This window comes from Syngnathus acus, chromosome 22 (genome assembly GCF_901709675.1).
Source record: "Syngnathus acus chromosome 22, fSynAcu1.2, whole genome shotgun sequence".
NCBI lineage: Eukaryota > Metazoa > Chordata > Actinopteri > Syngnathiformes > Syngnathidae > Syngnathus > Syngnathus acus.
Window position 1 is genome coordinate 7,770,290 of NC_051106.1, and position 20,843 is coordinate 7,791,132.

A 20,843-nucleotide genomic window follows, 5' to 3' on the forward strand; every position below is an offset into this window, starting at 1 on the left:
TCCTGTAACAGTGATGATCTCAGACATTCTATATTTGCCCACTCACACATGCACAGATGTTTTAAAATGCTGAAAGAAATCCATTCGGCAAAAAGAGGACGCCTTTAATGCCGCCGCCCGCCCTTGCCATCTCCATCCAAGCGCTTGGATACACCCAGAGGGATGATGATGATGATGATTATCATTATTATTACCCTTCTCCTTGCCGTAGCTCGGGGTCACCTTCTTTGTGCTCCACCAGTGAGGGGATTGCTGGTTTGAACTTGCCAGGGGGCACCCAGGGGTCCTGTGAGCCCCTCCAGTGATGGATGGAGCTGACTGTCTGCTATGTTTGCGTTTATGGAGTGTCTTCTTCATTTGCAGAAGGTTTCCACTTTTACCCTGGAAGATATTTCATCGAGAAAATATTTGAGGCATTTCTTGAAAATACGGAGCTTTCCCAAAATAAATAAATAAAATACATAAATAAATAAATACATTTCCAAGTAACATAAAAAGAGAGATGTGCTCTAACCTTAACCTTGCTTATGGCAAGATAATGCCAAGGTGTGTGTCTGTGTGTGTGTGCATAAAAGGCCAAGAGGATAGTCTAACCTTGGCAAAGAATACTTTGGACAGTAGCCAGCTTGGGGTTCACCTTAATCCCCCTCAGCCTCGTATATCCTTCAGCAGATCCTGTAGAGGCGGCGGAACATTTCATTTTTATGAGCCGATCATACTTCTGATAAATTTCCACCATTACACCCCCAAAAAAAAGAGGACTCCCAAAGGGACTGGATAAAGAAGTGACGGTAATACCATATCACCTGTCGGGGGCACTGTTGAGCTTCTTTTGCAGTGTGCTTACATTGCACTCATCACTGAACACATTTTTTACTGTTTGAACCAAACAGCCAATTAAAATCTGTATTTCACAGGATGAAAGTGTTATGTGTGCCTGAACCTCAGCCACATCGGCGCTGCCGACGTCACCTTCAGTTTCACACTGTTGTCTGTGATGCCTGAGTGATGTCTTTAATATAGTTCCAAAATAACCTTCAAATGCAAACTTGCATTTGACAAACGAACAAAGTCATTTAGAATTAAATATTTATCGAGGCAAGTCTCTGAGAGACGTAACTGACGGATAAAAGTGCCACAGGTTGCAGACCCCTGCACTCCAACGTGCTGCCTCATCCATCCTAAAGTCGTAGCTTTAAATATGACGCCGGCATCAGCTTTGATAATATCGACCACCATGCATTATTAACACGCTCGAATCAGCTCTGACAAATGTCTTTCACTGTACAGGAGGGGGGGGGGGTAAAAAAGATGTAGGCAGAGCGAGGCTTTCTTTCCAAACAGGCAATTTTCCTTTTGCCTTCACCCTTTCCCTGACCTCTTCCTCTAACCTCCACCCCGTCCAACAGCACAGACAAAGAGCCCATATTTCATACATTCCATCATCGCTGCTGACGTGATGGCCATCGGGACCGCCGTCAGCCGTGACCGTGCGCCCGGCCAAGTCGTCAAGACGGGCCTACGGGGAGGCGGGGGGGAGATGGAAGTATAGCAGCCAGGCAGGCTGTGATCATTCCTAACAGCCATCGCCGCTAACCACTCACGGGGCTTTATGGGCTCGCTTGCCGTCGGTGATTCACACGCGGCGTACAGCCGTGGAGACGGCGGCGGTCGAGGGACAGATTCATGGCCTCACACACTCACACACACACAATCCAATATACACGTGTAAATCCACAGTAGAAGATTTGATTCTCTACGGCGGAGGTGGAAAAAGTACTCACGCTGTACTTGAGTCTTTCAATATTGGGTCTTTTCAAATCTGAAAAAAATCAGATGTTATATATTTATTGTCGGCATTAAGGGACAAAAAAATATCCATTAAAATAAATGATCATGATTTTATGTGTGATATCTGCATCAGGACAAAAACAAGTACAAGCGAAAAACCTAACTCTGTAACTCAAATCATCTTTCCCCATTGAAATGAATGGAAACACCATTAATCTGTTGCAGCCAAATAGTCACAGAGGGATAATTGTGCACGAATAACATCCCGCCGCAAGTCTGACTGCACATTTCGGTTGCCAAGGTAACCTCACGGTGACTTTAAGTCCCCGTTAGAAAGAGTCGGGAAGGAATAAATAAAATCACATCTAACAAAATCTCCCTTAACCTTTCCCAAGACACCCTCCTCATTCCTCTCCCCTTCCATCTGCTATTGAAATCTACCTGACCCTCTTCACCTTTCACCAAATATTCCCTCCATCTCCAGCCCCCTTTTTTTCTCCTCTCCTCCGTAATCCCTCGCTTTTCTCCCGGTGACTTTTTCCCCTCCCGTCTTCTCCATCTTTCGCCGGAGGATGGACCTTTGCCGTCCATCAACTGTGACATTTTATCCTCCGCCATTTCCTTCTCTTGCCCCCCAAAAATGTGCATTTTTGCCAACTCACCATCCAAAATGCCAAACCGCACTGACTCTCACGTCTGGGCGTGAGAAATACGTCACCCCCTCGCTCATTTTGCATCTTCCGAGAGCCGAGTTGTTTTGTTTTATTTATTCATCCGTGATTGGCTTGTCAATTTCAACCCGAGGAAAGTGCACTTCGGTGTCGCCGCCGACCGCTCGCCTCGCCCGACGCGTGGCTGCAAATTACAACGATAAAAGCCCCCCCAACGCCCGCTACTGTTCCCGAGTCACTCCCATGCACTTAATGCAGAGCGGGAAAAAAAAAGAAAACAGAGAGAGTGCTTTGTTTGGAGTAACAAACTGTTGGGTTGTCGCCGTCCCACCGGGAGGCCCCGACATGGTGGATTGGATGTAACGACGACTGTCAAAGTGCAGGTGAGCGCTACGCGGGGATAACAGGAAGGCTCCACCGGTGAACTTTTATGGCGCAGACGATGTTTTGTCAGATGTCGGTGCCGCGACAGCGCTTAGAGGAGAGACAAAGACGGAAGACAGGAGATATGGGAGGAAGATGAGGGCAAGAGGAGGAGGATGGGGGGTGATGGGAACTTTGTGTCAATCAACTCAAGTGTCTTTTTTTTGTCTCGACAAGTGCCAGGGGGCGTCGTCGCTGCTGCTGATGTCGTTTGTCTTTCTGTTGACCGTTTTGTCACGGATTCACTTGCAGGTGATGTTTCTGTTGTTTGCTTTTTGTTAGTGTTGTCACTAACGGTCATGGGAGGTAACAAAGTACAAATAAGAAAGAAAAGGACTTCAAACACGCCGCTAATGAAGACAAATATAATTACAATTACCACGTGTTTTGCCTTTTGAGGAGATTCGCCATCCAAGAGCCAAGTGCCCCCCCCCCCCGAAGCACGGAGACTTTATTAAAGACGCGACAGGTGCCGCACGCGGGACTGTTATAAATGTTCTTGCAGACCACCGTCGACGACTTGTCCACTTTCTCTTCTCACCTTTTGATTGCTTTGGTGTGGAAACAACCTCTCGGTCCCTCTCGCTGTCAATGTCTCGATTTTTCTGTCTCCATCATAATTTCCCTCTCAATTCACACCCAGCCAGGTCCATCTAGTCATCATGGACTTACACCCACACCCCTTCTATCACCTCGTCCTCATTGTCATTCTCATCATCTATCCCATCTGCTCCCTTTAAGCCCATCCCACGTGACTTCTTTGCTTTTTCATCCCCTTACGCTTCCTCTCGCTCTGTCTTCTCTTGTCGCGTCGCCTCGCGTGGCGTTCTGGCTCTCGCGCTAAAGGTCAGCTTGGCTCCGTGAATAAGCTGTACAGGAGATTTATCATTTTGCCATCTCGCCGGAATCACTGCCGCGTCCCAGCAACGGAAAGCCGGTTCACCGTTCGACAAAGTAGGATTTGTTACAACAAAATCAATAATGAACAAATTAAATAAATAAATAAAATGATAAATAGACATAACAATGAATAAATTAAATAATAAAATATAATTAACCAATAAAATAATAAATCACACGCAGTTGTATAAAATGAAGTAGTCATGAGTGGAGACCCTCAGACAAGATGACATGTATCCACCTGCCGCCAGGCTCATTACAGCCTGTCCTCCCGGCCATTCCACCACTTTACCGCCCTCTCCTGACCTCGCCTTGGCCCCCTCACCGCTACCCGCGGCACACATTTCGCCTCCTGCAAGTGTTGGGTCACGCCGGGGTCAACCTCCAGTCAACAGTGTGGATTAAAATTTCACAAGAGCCCCCTGATGCATATTTCATTGGTCTCTGCCTTTTATCCATCATGCAATCTATCTCCTTCTGGCTGCTGACAGTCTGTCCTCACCTCCTTCTTCCCCTCTCCCTCCCTCTCTCTCTCCGTCTACTCCATTTGCAGAGGCTATTTGCATTTGTCTTGCACTAAATAATGTTCCACCAATTCAATGGTGGGTGAATGGATAGATAGCTTAATGGAGTGAGTGATGGATGGACGGATGGACAATTGGACTTATGATAACAATGCACCTAAATGTCAGCACAGAACCAAACTTTGGATACTGGATACCAATATGGAGAAGCCTTGAATAATCTATCGCTGATTGGGCCAAATGAAGCCCATTGAGAGCTAAAGTGAAAGACAGAAATTATTCTCGGCCTGTTTCCAAATCAGACCTTATTTTAGACTCTTATCTCCTGGATGTTGGTTCCAACAGACGCTTGACCCCCACCGCTGCCCTGTTATCTCCCTACACCTCCTCATTCTTCCGTGCTTCGTGTTCCTGCTTAGGAGCCAGCGAGGTCATTTCCAAGGAAACCAGACGTGTTTTGGCGTAGCAGCCACAGACTCAAATGACGCAGGACACGACCCCATCGTCAACGCCGACGTGCATCTGCCACTGTAATGTTCCTCCGCCTGACATCTCACTTTCACCTGTGCTCGTCTTCCATATGTTTCTTTTTTTCTTCTGTGAAAACAGGTCGCTGTCAACGGCAACCTCGGCAGACTGCCGTTCTGTTTCATTTCGTTGCACTTTGAGGTAAAATGACAATAAAGCTATTTGGATTCCAAATCTGAAAAATGCAATGTATGATAGCCTCACTGTATGCTAGCAGAGGCAGTGTTGCTTACATGTGTTTACTGGTGCAAGAAAAAAGATTTTCGAGGCAAAAAGGTGTACGATCAAAGTTGTCTAAAAGCCCAGCTGGGATTCAACAGAGCGTTCAACCGTGTGATGCTTTTAGGTTCAACACGCACTCGCGTACAATACGATCTCACACAAACAAACACACGCACACACTATTTGATTCCAACTGACTTGAATGTTAGTGTATAGACACCATGAACACATGAAGCCAGTTTTAGTTAGAAAAATGGAATTTGTTTGGCATTTCCAAGATAAGTAGACCCACCAAAAAGTCTCCAGGAGATTTGCTCATCAAATGTAAATAATGTACACGAAACTATGCTAACTACGGTAGTTGACATTAGCACCAGGTCTAATTTCTTCAAGGCCGTCTAATAAAGATCAAATAAGTTGTGAGGAGTGTCACATGGGCTAAATGTGGAGTGTCACATGGGCTAAACTAGCTAAAACATTATCTGGTTATGTTAAAAATGGAAAGTTTGCAACGTTTCCTGTGCCACGAACTTGAAGCCACCGTATTGAGCCACTTCTCGAGGCTATGAGGCCTTCGCGACGCTTTCATGTTTGTTTGCGAGCGTGCTCCGTCTTCTCAAGCTTGCATATATCCTGATGTTTTTTTTTTCCCGTATCTTTCCCTTAACCGCTTTCCGACCATGATTAAAAATGGATGGGAAGTTTGTATGGCGCGAGGCAATTCATTCTGCCAGTCAAGCGAGGAGCTGCCGCAATGAATGAGCGTGTTGTTTTTTTCTGGGAAAGTGAAGATGGCGGGACGAGTAAGGAGGGAGGAGGAGGAGGTGGGAAGTGGATGCACGGGGTTAACGCCGGGTTAAAGCCGGCTGCCTTGTCGGGCCAAGCAGAGTTCAGTGGCACAGAAGTTGGGGGAAATCGCAGGTAGACGAGAAGTGAAATGGAGTGTCATCATCGCCTTTTTCATGGTGGCAATTTATGGGAGACTGGCTGGCTTCCACTCTGCTGTCTGCTATCGAGTCTTTGGGGATAGACATAGAAGTGAGAGATGCCTCCTCCTCACTGTGACTGCCACTCACTTGCTTTATTTACCTGGCGGTGGAATTCATCATTCACTCACAATTGAATGAGATCCAGCAGACATGTTTACAATCAGCCAATGTTGGCACATGGAGATCGTCATCTGCAATTCTGTCGAACAAACACATTAAAACGGAGTAGTTCTAAATTTAAACACCGTTCATTGGTGGAGCTAGAGGGGGGGCCGTGAGGGCACCCCCCCCCCCCCTCGGTAATCTATGATTGATAGTATAATCTTTTTGATGAGAAATAAATTAGCAAAAGGTTAATGATCATTTGTTTTGTAGGGAGAGCCTAAGAAAACAATGACGGTTGTTGGAAACCAAAATAAAAGTGAAAGAATTTATATTGGGTTCTGTCACGTTATCCCCAAATAGATAATTGTTTGAGCAACTGGGAAGACTCGCAGGCGTACACGTTTGGCAGGGCGGTCAATAATTGATACCAGCAATATGCTATTGCTGCCTCCCACTTTTTCATATCGAGTAAACAATTGGTAAAAGTTTCAAGGCTTGTTTTAAAAAGAACTTTTCTCCAGTCTGTGCTGCGGGCCACAAATCAATGGGATGGGGGAAAAAACAAAAAACAAACCCAAAGCGGGCTCATGAATGAAACAACAAGTGCGATTGATATTTCATTAATGCTGCTGAAAGAAGCCAAAATAAAGCACACAAAGGGTCTTTAGATGATGGCTTCATGCTTGTGCTCTGAATGCATTCGTGTCAACCATCTCAACTGCTGCCAGATGAAACGATGCCATTGTGTCGGCTTCACAAGGCAAACGCTGGCAACCAATCAAGAGGAATAGGCAAGAAGCGTACACGCGCTCAGACACACGTGCGCATACATCCTCGATGTAAACACGGGATTTAGCAGAAACCGCTCGGATCTGTTTCCAGGAATTTGTTCTTGTTGCGTTGTGTACACCAGGCAAAATGTCCACACCATATACAAGAAACACACAACTCGAACAAACACCCAACAACTGTTATTTGTGTTTGTATACTAGAAACTATTGTATAGTTATGACAAAGGTCTCACACACACACACACAGTAAAAATCAGACATAAAAACAAAGACAGCTCAAACAATGAATTTTGCACCAAAAACAGTAAGCACTGTAAAACACGGAATAAAAATCTGTTTTTAGAAGGGTCCTAAAAATAGGGAGTGAGGACTGCAAAGGGTACCATTTTTGTTTTAGGGGGGTCGGAGGTAAGCCATTTTTCCCAAATACTGATAAACCCATCCAACATTATATAATATGGTACAAGCGTGTAAATCCAAACGACCGCCGGCGGCTTCTTGTTCTTTGAAGTACTCCTGAGTTACTCAGCTCACTAATCGCACACAAAGTACCGTATACCAGGGGTCATTCATTCCCAGCCGTACAGCATACATCTTTTATTCAGCGCGCATGTTAAAGACACAAAAGGGCTGCATGTTTGCAACTCATACGTCTTGATTTGGCTCCCGTATTGAGGAACGAGGGCTAGCCGGGGTGACAAATGAGGCGCACGTCGGGCGTGACCTCGCTGAGGTGCCACCACTGTCTGTTAGAAGCTCTCCTGGGAGCAATGCTGAGAAATAGCTCGGGTAGGGAGACAGGCTGACCTGTGCGTGTTATTAGGAATGAGGATGTTATTGTAAGAAAAAGATAAACTGGCGGCAGTCCAGAGGACACGCTTTAACCCGGACATGCTGCTCGTTTGCAAACACACATCGTATGTTCCGGGTCAGCTTTGCCCAAGAATAGACTTTGTCGATATCAAATCAGGACCAAGATGTACAGAGAAAGTAAACGAAGTATATTTCCTTAATGTCTGACAATACGACGACAGTAAACGCATCTGAGCTCTAGGCGGCCTCTGCAGTTTCATTTAAAGCAGCAATACGTCGTAATTGTACCTTGAAATGACAGCTCGCAAAATCATCGGGGCAGAGAGGCGCTTTGGAATAAGAAGAACAGAACACCTTTGTCATTGCCATGGCGACCACGCATTGCCTGCTTTATGGTCACGTCAAAAATATTCTATCGCTGGACAATCCTAGAATAAAATCAAATAAAATGGACGTTTGTATGTGACTGAGCACTGTTTTCTGACACGTATATAAAACGGTCTGTTACACAACTTTTGCATGAGTAAGTGAAGGAGGAAAAGGAGGAGATGAATCAGCGGCACATGTAATTGCCAGAATATTCCATCAGCGCTGCGCCTAAAAATAGTCATGATGAAAGAAAATGCCGTGAATAATTTTTTTGACAGGACCCAAAAATGGGGAGGGGAGGGGGGGAGCGGACATCGCTGCCGCTGTCTTGCCGCGGTCACTACATCACGCACGTCAGCGTCAATTATATTAAAACGGCGCCAGGCCTCACCAGGCGGACTATAATTGTCTTTACAAGGTCAGAGCGTGAGCTTTTATATATTTTTTAATTTCAAGACATTCGCCCATTTTCTCCGCTAAAATGATTGTACAAAGGCAGGCTCGCCCTCAGGGGGCCCCGCATTTCTTTCATGCTCTTAAGTACAACGGAAAGAAGGGCCAGAAAAAAAAAGGAGCAGAATGGAATGGGAAGCCTGCCAGTGATGCTGAGTGACACGAGGACCGATGACTGCTCAATGACGACATGAAGAATGAGTGACGGCCAGTGAGTGATAATGACCAATGACAGAATCAACAGTGACTGATACAGAAAAGGTTGAAGGATGTTGAGGACTACTGATGAGGAAGGTGCGTTCGAGGAAGGTGCGCCCAAATCCCCCCCGCTGCGTGATGAGAGCCGGGTTGCAATCCCACCCGCCAGACTTCTTGCCCCCCACCCGTCCGTTGCCATGGCAAAGCGGCACTTATTCTCATTCCGCTGGCGACGAGCTCAACGTGTACCCGGCAAACACGGCGAAACGCTCTCGCACGTGCGCATGAATCCTTCAAGGGGCATATTTGCAAGCGCCGCCGGACGTGTTAACACAAACGCGCGCGCGCGCAGAAGACAAATGCGCTGTTTGCCGTGCGCAAGCATAGGGGAGCCTTTCAGGCGCTTTTACGAGGCCGCTGACTTGAATGCAGATTGCTGCATCAACCATCTGCCAGCTGACTCATTTGCACGACCACAGTATGGAAGTCAAAAGTCTATTGGAGGGATGAAGTGCGGTGGGGTAGCAAACTTTCACGCAAAGTAGCTTCCGGGCCTGGGGGACGATGGCCCTCTTGAGCAGTCGCAGGAGTTATTTCCAGTTTCATTCGAGCCTTAGTTAAAACAACAACAATCATTAAAAAAAACTCTATTTGCACAGCCATTTATGTCCAACGGGTGCCGCTCGGCTAATGTTTGCTAATAAATAGCTAATGCACCTCGGTGCTGGTTTGCTGTTTGCCTGCTGAAATGGATATTGTTAAAAATCAACAAAGCGGCCGGATGCGCCCGTGTGTTTGACAGATAGACGCACGCCAGTTCACTCAAATTGGATGCTGCGTAAATGAGGGCTCAACAGTAAACGTTACCCCCCTCGCGCCATGATGCTACCTAAATAGTTCCTGCTGACCTCCAGACGTTGGCAGGTTCTTGCACACACACACACACACACACACACATGCCTCATTATGTTTTGGTCAATACATTGATTAGCTAAGGGAAGAAAACACACACACACACTCTTGCGCGACAATTTTGTAAGCGCTAACCGCCGCTGAGCTTTTATTGGACTGTAATCATTTGTCGGATGCAAGAGGCCAACACTGACAACGGCTTTACGTCACTGAAAGTAGAACGAGCTAATACCACAATATGCCGCTAAAGTCCTGTCTAAACTGGTAAATAATAATGTGTCTTGGAAGTGATCCGTCACGACTGAGAGTTTTGTTAGCGGTTAGCAGCTAAGTTTAGCCTGGGTTGTCAGTGGAATTTATGGAGAGTCTTTGCTACTTCTGGTGGTCTTTGGAAATGGATGGACAGGGTCTGTCCTTTAGAAAATAAATACATAAATAAAATTGGAATGAGGCTGTAACGTGGAAAAACAGTGTTTAACATTGAGTTGCCTCGTAATCACAAACATACAATTGTGACTTGTGATGCTAAGATAACCTTGGGTAATGAGCCACATGCTGCTTCGCACGTACACACCAAAGAGCACTCAGAGCCCATTGAGGACCATTGCTAAACAGGAAGCCATCTAATCACTGTGGCAATCTGAACCTGGACACACACACACACCCCACGCACACACACACAAAGGGAGGAAGCGAAGCAGAATGGTGTCGAGCGACATGTGATGAGATAAAGAATTGGTCGTTCTTTTCATCGGCCTCGCTCAAAGGCGAACGGGATGAGGATGGTGGGAGCGGGTGTGGGGGGGGGGTGTGGTGTCATGGATGACAGGAAGGGGTGAGGAGGCCAGATGGAGACATAGCTGCAGGGAAAGGACGAAAAAGAACAAGAAGGTGGCGGAATGGTATGTCAAGGACAAAACGGGAGAGGAGAATGGAGCCATGTAATTGGGTACCGTCTCGTTTCACTATCCTTCAAATTTGTGTACAACCACAACACAATTTCTACGACTGCCGTTGTTAGTGAGGGCCACTTCCACATTCCAGGGTCGCATCAGCGTGCGGAAATTCTCCTCACAGGTGTGCAAAAAAAATAGTTTCATTCACTGTTTGACCGTCATCATGTCTCTGTGTTGGGATGGTGAGTCAAGGTCAAAATGAGGACTGAGACTTAAGCGACGTAATCCTATCAGAAGTCCATTTTTAATTAAATGGCTTTCATATAAACTCTCGCTCCTTTTTTCTCAGACGTTTTTTCCCATCGCATATCTTCTGCCGTCTTTCCCATGCTTCAGCTATTTAAAAAAAAAAAAAAAAATGAATGGCTTGTTTCACTCTTATCGGCCTATATGAAAGCTGCGGTGGCGGACGAGGGGGGGTAAACATCAGCCAATTGTGCGTGTGAACTTGAACGGGCATTCCGCCTTTGACCCCAAAGTACCAAACAACATCGGCAGTCATCAAAGTTTAGAATGGCTCTTTTGATGGGAGTACGTTTTTGGCCCTCCTTCAAAGTGGAACTTCAAATCTATTTTAAAAGAGGCCGAACGGACTGTTTAGTCTGTGACGGAAGTGAAACGAGGCCCTACGATGATAAGAGTAGCGTGCGTGTCGGCGTTTCGCCGCGTTGGGGGGAATGTTCTGAAGCTCATTAGTTGATGAAGCGATGAGGTTTTTTTCTCTTTTTCTGTCCTGTCTTTAATTCGCTGGAAAAAAAATAAGGAAAAGAAAAAGTAATTAATCGCCAACTTCCAGGACCTCTCGGGGGCAGTCCCCTCCAAACAACCGGGAAGCTTTTATTGTGGAAAATCTCTCCACCGGCTAAACGTCTCAAGGATTAAATGTGGGACCAAAATAATCGGAACGGCGTAAGCCTTCACGTTTTTCTCTGTCTTCACTAAAACTGCAAGACCAGTTTGACATCCATCCATCCATCCATCCATCCATCCATCCATCCATCCATCCATCCATCCATCCATCCATCCACTCAGCTAGCTCGCAAGCACGATAGCTAGCAAACTAGCTAGCTATTCTCTCAGCGTAGAATCATGTGAAAACAGTTCAACAATTTTAATGACTACCCTGCAAAGCTTTTACAAGAGTACATTCTGACAGAGCAATGAAACAGCGGGACGTGAGAAAGGATGTCGTCATTACCGTTCGAGCAGATAATGGCCGATAACGTCCTGTGAAATCTAGCCCGCTTCGTTATCGCTTCACTTCCCGTCGTATCGCTTTACTCTCACACAGCTCTTCAAGTTACACGGTTGAGAAGGATAGCTCGACACAGTACACGGGCTTCAGCCCATGTGTGCGAACACCTTCAAGCTTTAGAATATAATGATGTCCATGATATGATATGATATATGATATGCGATGACACCAAGCTTTAGCGGAGTCAATTCAACCAATATGTTTGGTATTAATTCAAACGAAAAAAGATTATGAAAAAGGTTAAACCCCCAAAAACAATTCAAATGAGGTACAGAGCAATTAATACTGAAAAAGATTCATTCTGCCTGAGGTGTCTCATTCCCAGGAAAATGTTCAGACGTGGTGTCCTCTCGCGACAATAGATCTCGCACATTTGTAAAGCGGTGTACGCGTTGTGCATAAACATGCGCCGGTTACCCGTCTGGGAGGCGTTTCCCCGGATACGCTTCCAGGTTTGTAGCGCTCTATTAGAGATCAATGCAATCTCTGCTCCTAATTCCTTCCATCAAGACGGCTCTGATCCTTATCTGCTATGTGGAGGATGTAGTCAAAGCCGCTTCATCCCACCCGCATACAAGCGGCGAACACAAGCGCCGCACCTGCACGGCAAGGCCGACTCGCCACATCGTGAGGATGCTCGCTGCATAAAGATGATATAGAATATCAAAGCCAAGGTGTCAAAGGACCCCAAGAAGAAAAATACAGGTTTGTGAATTGTTGCTCATTTCCTCCATTTTCAAACAATAATTGGGCTTTTACAAGCTCAACTCGGTTTGTCTTTGAAATTACACCGCTGTGACTCGTCGATAACCCGAGCTACAAAAAAAAAGGCAAATTATGAGCGTTTAAGCCGCTTTGTAATTAGCCAACTCTTTGGCTTCATTCTCGGAAGTTTCTGAGTCCCCCGCTGCTGAACCCAGATGAACTCGGACGATGGCTTGCTTTCATGCCTGCGTCCCGTCTCAGCGTCCGCATAAAAAAAAAAAATGTCTTCGCAATGACGTCGCTGGAGGATCCTTGTGGTTGATTACCAGCTAATCCCTATTATTAAGGATTTAAACATTATCCGTGTTATTCAGCAGGTTAATTGCTCAGAGTGGAGAATATGAAGTGAGATAGGGAGGACTCAACAGGACTATTAAGAAGAAAAGATACAATATACTTTATTTCACAGCAATTTCCAAATTTACTTTTTACAAGTGTGCATTAATCGACATAAATTTGCAAAACCAATCAGCAGCTCGTGGCCGGATTGCTTCAAACTATTCGCTCCAGTTGTCTCCTTTTAATTTCAGGTCTTGCTAAGGTAATTAATAATGTATGGATGTTTTGAATTAGAATCCGTTCCGGGTCTCGCTGTATTGTAAACGGTATTGATCTTCCCTTTTTAACTTTTTCATTGATGTTAGTGTGTGTATTTGCATGTGAGGCAAATCTGAGAATTCCATTCATGCTCAAGTCCTTAGAAAAGAATAAACAGCCGGTAGCGTGTTTGCATTCGGGACATTCCTTTCCCGAATGTATTTTATATTTAATACAGAGCAGCTGCAAAATTGATACGGCTTCGTCAATGTGTCCCACTTTGTGCCATCGTGCTGTTTTGTTATCAAACAGCCGAGTGGGTTTGACTTTTCTTGCCAATTTCTTTTTTTCCATTGGCACCTGGGGCAGGTATGATGGAGTGCTTAAAAATTCGGAGTAGTTACGAGCAAACAAAGCGTAATTATGTTTGACGAAAGGGAAGATTTCTAGTTTTTGTATCCTCAAATATATTTGAAATTCTCCACCATTAAGTGGTTTGCGTTTGGAATCCCATTAGACCAAATCGTACAAATCGTCACCATTATATTAGCATTCAAATGCTAACGTCCAGCCGGTATTTTTGAAATTCTGACTGACCAAGTAAGAAGAGCAACAACATATCAAGGCAAACATGTTTTCGGAAGCCGGGAGGCAGGCAAAATCTTAAAAGATCCGCTGGGCGATACTGAAAGATTAGCGCTAGCTTGACGCGAAATGGGACTCTCCGACAACATGCTAATGTCACACGCGGCAAATCAAACAAATGCCACCACAGCAGCCAAGGAGGAATGGATGGAAAATGCTGGATAGCAAGCAGGCGGGAACAGATGGCAACCTCAGGGCTAAATACACCCCGAAGACTTGTTTGGATGTGGGGGATTATTTGTGTGTGTTTGTGTGCTCATATGGCAAAACTGTGAAATGATCAAGTGCAATTTTGCTGCAATTAAAGAAAATCACGTGGGAAAATTCGAAATACGTCAGGCCACACAATCAACCAAACGAGCCGGCTCTTCATCCGAACAACCCAAATTGACGAAAAATGCCGTTTCTTAATTTAATCAATGAGCACACCGTCATCGTATTTATTCTTTCTTACAGATGCTGCTCTCCGCTCTTACGTTTATCCGCATGTCGGGGCTGTACTGAACATCCTCCGTCTCAAAGGAATCCTACTGATCCTATTTGCGGGAGAAGCGAAGTCAAACTTTTATCAGGTGCGAGCAGGATCGGCCGCTTCGAGAGCGAGTGAGCCGCCGGTCATGTTTTTATTTATTCATTTTTTCAAAATGCATTTGGATGAGGTTTGTCTAAGCAGCCCAACTAAATAAATATGAGACATCAGTAGCCTAGAGACGCTTGACGGAATACAAATGCGGCAGACAAAAATAAAACGACCCCGAAATATTGTGACTGCTGCTAAAATAGGAGCGCAGCCTCGCCATTAAATTGTTTACAAAGGCTCATTTGAACATGAAGTGTGCGAGGTCACATGATAATTACCTGACCCCCCCCACACACACAACCCGCAAATGACCTTTGCTGCTGACAGAAGTACAGATGAGCCCACTTGGGTTTCTTCGCATCACAGAATGTCTAAATGACAAACGGGGGGATTAAAATTTGGGAATTTGTGTAAATTATTTACGCTCCTGGTGATTTATTATACATTTATCGGCTCAATAATCATGAGTGAAAGGTGCCCTCTGTTATTAGATTGTCAAATCCGCTTCTGTCCACTTTTCCTTTCGCCCCCTCCCCTCCAAGACGCGACTTCATCAGCACTTTAGGGGGGGAAACACTTTAAACCCACCGGGATTGACAAGAAAGGACAGCGGCGGCGAGTCCGTATTTACATTCCAGTCAATAGGCGATTCACTCGTGTGTGTGTGTTTGAGTGACCTTGTAAAGTCGGTAATCCCCGCTTCACAATGAATAAATACATAAACAATGACACTCGCCACTCCAAAGCGACTCAAAGGCGAGGGGGGGGGGGGGGCGTGGGGATGATCAGATTTTACGGCAATTTGATGATACGTAATTGCATTTTCGGGCGGCGGTGCTGCCTTTGGACTAATTTCACTGCCCCCTACCTGAAATCTGCTTGGACCTGCCAAATTCCAAGCCGCATAATCGACTTTTGATTTACGTTTTAGATTTTTCAGAGAATTGTTTTGCACGTTTCGCACCAACCTCAGGCATCTGTGCTCAGCTTTTATTATACATGTGTCTCCCAAATTGGAATAATAAAGCACACACTGCTATGACTGTGAAAGCAAGTGTACATAGAGAAGGTGCAATTCCTATTTCTGGTGCAGAGAGCAGCTGGGTGAGCCCAGCAGGACGCGGCGGAAGATGCATTAGCAAGCACGCGGAGCGAGCGAGAGGCACTTTTTCTTTTCCCTGACTTGGTGTTTCCGCGCTCGCTGACTGTGTCCGCCAGCCGAGTAAGTGCACAGGTAAGCGTCCGTCTTATTGCTGCGGACCGTGATGGAAGAGGTTCCAGATCGACTCGGGCGTGCCGCTCATTGATTGGCTTTTCCCGTCGTGGCTTCGCACTCTCAGCTTTAAGTTCAGCACTAAAACTTGCCCGCGTTATTGCGACGCTGTCGAGACCTTTAACCGAGGTTAAATGTCACCTGGAAAAATATACAAATATTTACATTTTTACCTCGGACAATGAGAAGCAATGTAAAGTGTACCTAATGTTGTGTCCGGTTCGTGCTTCCTTCGCTTGCTCCGAGTGACGCAGCAGCGCGCGTGTGAATGATGACTCGGTTTATATGGATTTGATTGCAGCCCGAAAAGCAAGCTACATTCTCAGGCTGCCAGCTAGCATCAACATTTTACTCCCTCTGCCTCTTCTGAACTCATCCATTTCCCCCATCTCAGTATTCCTCTGTCTGGTTAATTATTCCCCCATTCCCAATCCCAACAAATGTACTTATTTGTTTTGTTTCTCCCCTGCCTCCATGTCCTCAGTCAGTCTGATTTCCCAGGAAACCGAGCAGCAGCTGTGGACTTGATCCCAACTTTACGCATCTCCATCTAAACACGCACACATGAACCCGATTATTCCACGTGGCCTACCTGGGAATGGTGTGGAAATGTAATTATTTGTTTAAAAGGGAACTTCCGGTTCTTGTGTGTGTGTGTGTGTGGCGCGACAGACGTTTATGAAACCAAATTAATTATCTGCCAGTTCCCACGGGACAGCACAGAAAAAAAAACACAAACGCCTCGTCGCAGATTTGTATGGGAGATTGGAACATTGGTCCCATGTGACTTCATCTGTGCGTGTGTGTGTGTGTGTGTGTGTCACATGGTAGTATCCCACAGCAGGTCGATTTTGAGTTTTCTGCTGCAACGGTGTTGTCAGGACATTATGTCACAATTAATGTTTTTATTTTTGCCATAAAATCTGGTTTGCTATTTGCCACGCTTCACTGGAAAGGAAAAAAGAAATTTGTGTCGTGAATGAGTCGTGCACACAAAGTTTTCAAAGCCGCCATGAGACTTGTGACATTTAAGGGTATATTATTGAATTTTATTATTACATTTAATTCAAATTAAATATGATTAAATATTTGTAAAAAAAATAGAAAAAAAATATGTTTCTTGAATTTTTTTTTTTCAATTTGGGATCATGCTCTGGGAGCTGCCGTAGCGCTGGCGCGGACCGCTAACAATTGCTCCCGACTGTAAACAGAGGTCAGCGCAAATTGCACATCCGTGTTTTCCAAAGTAGAAAGAACTCACGGTTCAGAAACACAAACAAACAAGGTAAGAAAAAAAAAAAAGAAAAAGCAGAGAAAAGCCCAACGGTGAAGCTGCTGAAACAGGCAATGGCTCTTACGGCGCCGTTGATCCGTTTACTATTTGCTTGTCATTTTTAAATGTCACCGTGCTATTTTGGACTACTGCACAAAAAAAAAAAAAAAAAAAAGCCAGCGTACCAACTAGCAACGACACAAAAAGTTTCAGCCTCAGGTCCACTTTTCGCTACATTTTCATGTTTCATGCTACTTTTCAGTTCAAATAAGGAATAAGGTCGACTCAAACGGTTAACGGAAGGATGTGTCAGCTCATTCCCGGAAAACAAATTTCTATCAGTTTGACAATCTCGGCAGCCATCATCCACTCCTCCCACTGATCCACAAATAGTCCAGCATCCCGCTCGGTGGCGTCTCAACACCATTCGCGAGGTTAAGTACAAAGATGGTCGACGCCGGGCCGTGCCTGGAAGGTGGGCGGCTGCAAGGGGGGGGGCCCGAGTGGGTGCTTCCAGTGATTCATGCGAGCCGGTCCCGCTTTCCAGGATAAGTCTACAGATGTCAAGAGCATCTCTCAACGGGGAGTTCAAAAGTTATCGATTTGGAAATGCTAACTCGGAGGAGGCTCTCGCTTACCTGCTCCAACTCATTGCCCCCCCCATCACTTTTTTTTTTTTTATTATTGAGTGGCATATCAAAGAAGATGTTGACTCTTTCTCAAGCTCTCAAAGTTTTCGTCTTGACTAAGCCATTCAAGTTTCAGTTAACAAACTACATGTGGCCTTGATAAAATCCCCAACCTTGTTCATCATCGGGTGTTTCCTCACCCTCTGATGCCATATTTTTTTTTTTCCACTTGGTCCCCTTTTCAAGGTCTTTCATTCAGTATGTGAGATAACAAATAGTCCAGTCAAGTGGAGGGTGGGGGGGGCGGCCGGGCTGCCAGGATCACAGTTTATGGACACGCAAACTCTGCCTGTGAGAGAAAGGTAATTTCACGCTCGGCAGGACCGACTCCACTTCCAACATTGTCGCCGTGATTAATTAGGCTTTTTAACAGGAACAAACCTGCAGCCAGGTGAAGATGTTAATTTTCTCACCGTTATGCAGCAAATAGAGTCACGGGGTTGTTTAACACACACACACACACACACACACACACACACACACACACACACACACACACACACACACACACACACACACACACACACACACACACACACACACGGGTAGTTTGAATGTATCTGTGATTGAGCACGGCGGTTGACAAGGAAGACAGCAAAATATTCAAAGGTATTCTATGAAAAGATTCAAGGTGAATTCGAGGGATTTGATAGAAAAAAAATCCGTGACTGGAGGAAATGATCATGTGATCAAGTGGTTGCATCAAAGGCTGAGCTTTTTTTTTGGCTTTTGTCAAATTAAAAAAAGAGAAGAAGAAAAAAGAACATCCAGTACATGGAAAAGTTTGTGAAGCAAAGCAATAAAAAGGTTGTGTATTACCGTGGAAAGTAAAATGAGAGGCGGAAGGAAGAGGACGGGGGGGGCTGGGGGTTGAGGGTCGACGTTTTATTAGAAAGCTGCTAAACTGATGCCACACACACACACACACACACACACACAACAACTTGACTCATCCACTCACAACGGTTAGATAACATCAAACTATAACTGTCTGGCTTTGTGGATTCTGTATGAAACGGAAATGGACTTCACGGTATAGCGTGATGGATTCTTCGGCTACGTTTTCTGTTTTATTTATTGTACTGCAACAATAACAACGCCACAGCTAGTAACTAGTCCTCACCTTAGTAGCGTCATAGATTTCAATGACTGAGCAGATAAATGGCTTCTGTGGATCACCTTTTATTCAATAAGAAGATAAAAACATACTTTTGCTCAGCTTGGAGCAGCCTTGATTTTTTTTTTTAATGCATTCAACTGACTATGCACTTATCGGATTTTTCTTAGTTTGAGGTTCTACTGTAGTTTCTTGAATTTAGGCTTGTTGTAAAAGCACACTTGATTTTAGTGTATTTCCTTAACAAATGTTTATTTTCGGTGTTAGTTTTAGTTATGGGGTAAGTTTCATTAGTTGTAAGAACTTTGGTTCAAGATAGCTAGCTAGAAAGCGAGCTACTTAAATAGCTAGCTAGCTATCTTGCTATGCCACGTTGTGATTGGTCAGTACAACTAACAAACTCCCGTTCATTCCATATTTCATTCTGGAATAATCCAGCATACGCCAAAGTGTCATGTTTTCCACAAGGACCCAGTTCTAAATGAGCTGGGGGTGGCGGCATCCTCACGGGGGCTCCCAGGCTTTCTCCCTCGGAACTCTCTACAAAGGTAATCAGACGCAAAACACATCTTCCTTATCTGCGGCCCGCTCCTAACAAGCACATAATTGCTAATATCTTTGCTGAGACGGAGAAGGAACACCCCGGAGATGAGCTATGTATATACAGCCTGATGGAGAGATAAGAGTGCGTTGCTATAGAAACTAAGATTTTTTCTTAGTGTGCTGGCGTGTGCAACACGCACACACTCACATATGCACAAACACAACCCGCAGGGAAACTACTTGAAAAGTTTGTTTGCTTTTCTTTTTCTGCAGTCAAGATGAATTGTTTTGAGCACGGGAAATAATTGGAGTAAAAGGTGCTTGTTTACATTTTTAGGGAGGCGTTTTAACAACCACATTTGAGGATGATATTTGTTTTGAACGGCTCCATTTGAATCTCGTGAACTAAAATAAGTCGTTCGGACGAATATCGTGTACTGAATTTACTTTTGCTTCTTAGTTTACGTTGAACACATGCATATAGTCAACAAAGTAGAAATGGAGAAAAAAGAAAAAAACAACTAACTTTTCTCATTCAGGTGCTTCTTTCTCATGTGAGTCATTGGTACTGCAGCGCCCCCTAGCGTCAGGGAGGACTATCGATGCTCAGAGCTAGAATCTCGATAGGGTATACTTATCCTCTTATTAGTATTATCTATGTCTGCTATCTGAGTTTTATTTTTTGATGACAACCTATTAATTAAAACCTGCCAAGTAAGACGCACGGAAAATAACACATTTGTCCACGCATGTGTGTTGTCCCCATGGCGACTGGCTCACCTTGCTGTCAGCTTGAGCACGGCGCCAAGATGGGAGAAGCAGGAGGAGCGTATATGTGCATGGATAATGTAATTCCACTTCACCAGATGGCCCAGCTTTTCTGCAGAAGAAAAAAAAATAATCCAACATTTATTATTTTTTGGAGCTTATCCGCTCCCTCATCCCTCCTAAGTCCTGCACTCGTGCTTCTCTTCTTCTGCATCATTCCCTCATGTTTAACTTAGCTTGGCGTTTTTCATCAGAGGAGGCTTTCCAGCCCTTCTTCCTTTCCCGAGTCGACATGTGATCTTAAGCGACCGCTCATTATCATCGATCAATGGCTCGCCTTCCGACACAGCATTTCAGCACTTCTGTTGTGCAACGGTGATGCGATCGCACACACGCACACACTGGGACCTCGAGATCCCACTTGGCTTTTATCTGTGCGCCATCTGGATCAATCACATAGACTTTATGTCCGATTTAAGACTGACATGTTTCCTGCTCTCTGCTGTAAATAAGAAGAGAGAGGGCGATGGTTGGTGTGACCCAACGTAAGGTTAGACCAGGTTCGAACCTCAGCAAGTTGGCTTTGAAATGGTAAATAGACGCTTTCCCGAAAGACGCCGTGGTAAAAAAATCAAAATAATAAAAAACAGGTTGTGTAATTATGAAAGTGTTAGCACACACAGTCTTGCAGTTTTGAGGTTCTGGTTGAACTGATTAAATTGACCTCTAAAGTGACCTCATAAGTGTTAATGT

At 44.9% G+C, this 20,843-nt stretch overlaps 1 long non-coding RNA gene across 1 annotated transcript; it reads right to left on the reverse strand.

Moving 5' to 3' along the window:
* Positions 1-189: 189 nt before the first annotated feature.
* Positions 190-20,239, reverse strand: LOC119116339. The gene is made up of 3 exons (XR_005096266.1): positions 20,103-20,239; positions 595-675; positions 190-381 (listed from the first exon to the last, which is right to left on the reverse strand). It is a non-coding gene; the product is annotated as an uncharacterized LOC119116339 (long non-coding RNA).
* Between the last annotated feature and the right edge of the window lie 604 nt (positions 20,240-20,843).